Here is a 6,176-nt window from a genome sequence, read left to right on the forward strand (position 1 = left end):
TATCGAAAGTCCTTGTAACCGGGGTTCTGAGTCTGATCGGGTCTTCCTGGGAGAAGGAATATCCTTCGTTGACCGTGAGAGCTTGTGATGAGCTAAGTTGGGACACCCCTGCAGGGTTTTGAACTTTCTAAAGCCGTGCCCACGGTTATGGGCAGATGAGAATTTGTTAATGTCCGGTTGTAGAGAACATGACATTTAACTTAAATAAAATGAATCAACCGCATGTGTAGCCGTGATGGTCTCTTTTCGGTGGAGTCCGGGAAGTGAACATGGTTTTGGTGTTATGCTTGAACGTAAGTAGTTTTAGGATCACTTCTTGATCATTATTAGTCTCTCGACCGTGCTTTGCTTCTCTTCTCGCTCTTACTTTCGTATGTTAGCCACCATATATGCTTAGTGCTGCAGCTCCACCTCATTACCCTTTTCCTACCCTTAAGCTTAAATAGTCTTGATTGCGAGGGTGTGAGATTGTTGAGTCCTCGTGGCTCACAGATACTTACAGACAGTTGTAGGTGCCGATGATACTAGTGCAGATGACGCAACTGAGCTCAAGTGGGAGCTCGATGAAGATCGTGTTCGTTGTGTCGTTCTGTTTCCTTTTGATCAGTAGTGGAGCCCAGTTGGGATGATCGGGGATCTAGCATTAGGGGTGGTCTTTCTTTATTTTTGGTTCCGTAGTCGGACCTTGATTGTAATCTGGATGATGTATGATATTTATGTATTGTGTGAAGTGGCGATTGTAAGCCAACTCTTTATCCCTTTCTTATTCAGTACATGAGATTGTGTGAACATTACCCCTCTTGCGACATGCCTACCATGCGGCTATCCCTCTAAGTCATGCCCCGACACATGGGAGATATAGACGCATTGTGGGTGCTACAAGTTGGTATCAGAGCCTTCCCCGACTTAGGAGCCCCCTGCTTGATCGAATCGCTGACGCTGTTGAGTCTAGAACAAAATGTTTTGAGTCTTATAGGATTATATATATCGGAGAGTAGGATTCTTTTTACTCCTCAGCCCCTTCGTCGCTTTGGTGAGGCCTCCTGACGTAGAGTTTTGACTCTTCTCTCCTCAAATTTCACTATTTTTTTAGGATCACGCGGGTATCTTGGAATCGTTCCGATGGTTTTGTGACGAGAACATTGTTCTTGGTGCCTCATGACATTTAGGGGTTGTGGCAGTGTCCCGGGGAGTTGAGCTCTGAGGTGTTGTCGTCACAATTTTATCGTTGCAGTTCTGGAATACCTGAGTTCGCCAACATCGAAAATCTCTTTTATGCAGTTGTTGGTGACATAACCTCAACGCCACCCAGTACTGGGGTGGGAGTTCGGGAGTATTGCCATAACTCGTATAATGGATGCTTTTCGAAGGTTGAGGTAAATGATTTCCGAAGGTTTCTTGGTTATGTGTTGAAGGATGGATACAGCTAGATGTAGGATTTGTTAGTTTGGGTGAGATTTTATGCTTCCCCTGTATCCCCAACACCTGATAGCATAACCAGAAAGTTTCGGGAGTTTATAAGTGGGAATTCAAGTAGCTCCTAGAATATCTTTCCAACAGACACATGATACGATCTGGGGTCTATCATATGTTTGTTTTCGGCTTATTCTGCAAGCCAATCCTTTGTTTTGTTTTGAGTTGTGGTATTCGAGTTGCTTCAAAGTCAAGTGTTGATTCCATACCTTTCCTAAGCAGTGTTCTCATATTTGTATGTGAATACAAATCCTTCATGATAATCGAGATTGTCATGTCAATCCTTTTCAACCGGTGTGCTCCTCTTCAAGTGGATCCGATCATTTTTGACATCCGCAAGATCAACTCTAAGTCTTCTCAACGTTGTTTGTTTCATCCGTCCCAAGTTGCTTTTGTTTTCCCACCCTCCCACCCCTTTTTATTCAAGGAATCGGATTTCTTAATCAAGTATCCTTTTATTGATGGTAAGTCTCTCCATTCTTTTCCGTCAATGTTCTTACCTGGTGGTTCTCATGAAGTTGCTCTACAAGTTCATTATTCTTCATTCTTTTCTTCCCCGGTGGATTCAATGCAAGCTTTCAATGTTGATAATATATTTTCCATTGGTTCACATGCTTTCCATGTTGGAAGTCCTTACCGAAGACTCTCTTATTTATTCACCTCTCGCTATTCAATTGTTCCGCAGTGCTGAAGACATCTCAGAAGATTCGCGTTTCCATTGCTAATTCGTTCAAGATATCTCGAGGTTGTTATCTCTTTCGAGCCATTTAATTCAACTGGTGCAATATCTTTCAAGTAATCGTTCAACGCTGTTTCTTTTGAGTGGGCCCTAACCCACAGGTATTTTCCCAGGATCTTACCCGACTCTTCTTTTTCGGGAGTTATTCTCAAATTCATTTCAAACTTTGACGTAAGAATGAATTATCATCAGTCATTTGTCTTTCTCCAAGATCTTTCAAATTCTTTTCATCATTGGTTCAACCTTTCTAATTTTCATCCCGGAGTATCTCAACAATTCATGGTGGTGTTCCTCATCGTCATTCTCAACATTTGAAGACCGAAGAAGAGCTCCTCTTAAAATCTTACACGTTCTTCCAAAGATCGTAGTTCAAGCTTGATGCAATCCTCTCATAATTGTTTTCGATTGTGAGAATTCTTTTCACCCATCTGGAATAATTCAGGAGTCTTTTCAGTTCGATTCTCCGAAGGCCATCATTTCGGGTTTATCCATTCTCAGCTTTCAGCTCTCGTTCTCCAAATCATACCGGTGCATCATTCAAGTATTATCTAATCATCTCATGATCTCTTCATTCTCTTTTATCTAAATTTCCACAAGTATCTTCGTTCGTTTTTCAATTCTTACGGTGGTTCGTTCAAGAGTTCGCTTCCTTGGTTATCATACCAGTTCATTCGTTGTTTCAATCCTATAGGTGGTTCGTTGAAGTCTTTCTCAAGTTTGTGCTATATCTCTCTTAAACCTTTCTACAAGAATAAGTAGTATGCCAAATCCGTCGCTTGTCATCAATTTAAATTGGTGAAGGATACACATAATGTAATTCTTATTCTTGTTTCATCCAAGTGATTAATTCCTTATTCCGAAGGTTCATCAAAATTCTTGATTTCATTTGTTCATCTTTCTTTTCCGGAGCTCCAGGTTTTCCGCATTATCTCATCACGAAGCTCCATCTAAATCATCGCAAGGCTTCACCTTGTGTTTTCAACTTCTCTTTCTTTCGTTATTCTTTTATTACCAGAGTTTTTCATGGAGGCTCTACATGATGGCTCATCAAAGATTTAATTCCTTCTTGAAGTGTTCATTGAGATTCTTTTCAAACGAGCTCAAGTGTTCTTCATCTTGCATTCTGAAGTGCAATTCTTTCTCTCTTATCTTGTGAGGTGGTGTTATGTCATTGTTGATAATTTCCCTTCGTGTTTCATGATTCACAAGTTTCAAGAGCGACATTGATGACCCATAAGTATAGGGGATCTATCGTAGTCCTTTCGATAAGTAAGAGTGTCGAACCCAACGAGGAGCAGAAGGAAATGATAAGCAGTTTTCAGCAAGGTATTCTCTGCAAGTACTGAAATAAGTGGTAACAGATAGTTTTGTGATAGGATAGGTTGTAATGAGCAACAAGTAACAAAAGTAAATAAAGTGCAGCAAGGTGGCCCAATCCTTTTGTAGCAAAGGACAAGTCGGAACAAACTCTTATAATAGGAAAAGCGCTCCCGAGGACACATGGGAATATCGTCAAGCTAGTTTTCATCACATTCATATGATTCGCATTCGATACTTTGATAATTTGATATGTGGGTGGACCGGTGCTTGGGTGCTTTTCTTACTTGAACAAGCATCCCACTTATGATTAACCTCTATTGCAAGCATCTGCAACTACAACAAAAGTATTAAGGTAAACCTAACCATAGCATGAAACATATGGATCCAAATCAGCTCCTTACGAAGCAAATGCATAAACTATGGTTTAAGCTTCTGTCACTCTAGCAACCCATCATCTACTTATTACTTCCCAATGCCTTCCTCTAGGCCCAAATAATGGTGAAGTGTTATGTAGTCAACATTCACATAACACCACTAGAGGCTAGACAACATACATCTTATCAAAATATCAAACGAATACCAAATTCACATGACTACTCATCCTTGTCCTTAGGAACGAACGTAATTACTCACAAAGCATATTCATGTTCATAATCAGAGGGGTAATAATATGCATATAGGATCTGAACATATGATCTTCCTCCAAATAAACCAACTAGCATCAGCTACAAGGAGTAATCAACACTACTAGCAACCTACTAGCACCAATCCCGGACTTTGAGACAAGAATTGGATACAAGAGATGAACTAGGGTTTGGAGATGAGATGGTGCTGGTGAAGATGATGATGGATATTGCCCTCTCCCGATGAGAGGAGCGTTGGTGATGATGATGGTGATGATTTCCCCCTCCCGGAGGGAAGTTTCCCTAGCAGAACAGCTCTACCGAAGTTCTAGATTGGATCCGCCAAGGTTCCGCCTCGTGGCGGCGGAGTCTCGTCCCGAAAAGTTCCTTCTTATTTTTTTCTCATCGAAAGACCTCATATAGGAGAAGATGGACGTCGAAGAGCCACCAGGGGGCCCACGAGGTATTTCAAATGCTTCTACACAGTCATCATCAAAGACAAATGGTATATCTTTTTGCAATAAATTAGTCAGAGACCGAGAAATTTTTGAGAAGTCCTTAATGAACCTCCTGTAAAATCAGGCGTGACCAAGGAAACTTCTTATACCTTTGATGTCCTTGGGACATGGCATCTTTTCAATAGCATCGACCTTGGCTTTATCAACTTCAATACCTATTTCAGAAACTTTGTGCCCCAAGACAATACCTTCATTAACCATAAAGTGGCACTTTTCCCAATTCAAGACAAGATTAGTTTCTTCACATCTCTGCAAAACTCGATCAAGATTGCTCAAGCAATCATCAAAAGAGGAACCATAGACGGAAAAGTCGTCCATGAAAACCTCACAAATCTTTTCACAAAAGTCAGAGAATATAGCCATCATGCATCTTTGAAAGGTAGCAGGTGCATTACATAAACCAAAAGGCATACATCTATAAGCAAAAGTACCAAAAGGGCATGTAAAAGTAGTCTTTGATTGATCTCTAGCCGACACAGGTATTTGAGAGAAACCAGAATAACCATGTAGAAAGCAATAGTGTGTATGTTTGCATAATCTTTCTAGCATTTGATCAATAAAAGGTAAGGGGTAATGATCTTTCTTAGTAGCTTTATTTAATTTGTGGAAATCAATTACCATCCTATAACCTGTGATAATTCTTTGTGGAATCAATTCATCTTTATCATTAGGAACAACAGTAATACCTCCCTTCTTAGGGACACAATGGACAGGACTTACCCACTCACTATCAGCAACGGGATAGATTATACCTGCCTCCAGAAGCTTTAGTATTTCTTTTCTTACCACTTCTTTCATTTTAGGATTCAGACATCATTGAGGATCACGAACTAGTTTGGCGCCTGCTTCCAAATTTATTTTATGTTGACATAGAGTGGGACTAATGCCCTTAAGATCATCAAGAGTATATCCAATAGCAGCATGATGCTTCTTTAGAGTTTTCAATAATCTTTCTTCTTCATGCTCTGAAAGGTTAGCACTAATAATAACAGGATATATCTTCTTTTCATCAAGATAAGCATATTTAAGATTATCAGGCAACGGTTTAAGCTCAAACACGGGATCACCCTTGGGTGGAGGAGGATCCCCTAAAATTTCAACAGGCAAATTGTGATGCAGCATAGGTTCCTGTTTAAAGAATACTTCATCTATTTCCCTTCTTTCATTCATGAACATATCATTTTCATGGTCTAGCAAATAGTGTTCTAAAGGATCACTAGGAGGTACGGGAATAGAAGCAAGACCAATAATTTCATCCTTACTAGGTAATTCTTCCTCACGATGTTGTTTACTAAATTTAGAGAAATTAAACTCATGAACCATATCATCCAAGCCAATAGTAACAACATTCTTTGTGCAATCTATGGTAGCATTGACAGTATTTAAGAAGGGTCTACCAAATATAATGGGACAAAAGCTATCTTGCGAGAAGTGAGAACAAGAAAATCAACAGGATATTTAGTCTTCCCACACAAGACTTCAACATCTCTAACAATTCCAATT

Source organism: Triticum dicoccoides, chromosome 1A, assembly GCF_002162155.2.
Source record: "Triticum dicoccoides isolate Atlit2015 ecotype Zavitan chromosome 1A, WEW_v2.0, whole genome shotgun sequence".
Taxonomy (NCBI): domain Eukaryota; kingdom Viridiplantae; phylum Streptophyta; class Magnoliopsida; order Poales; family Poaceae; genus Triticum; species Triticum dicoccoides.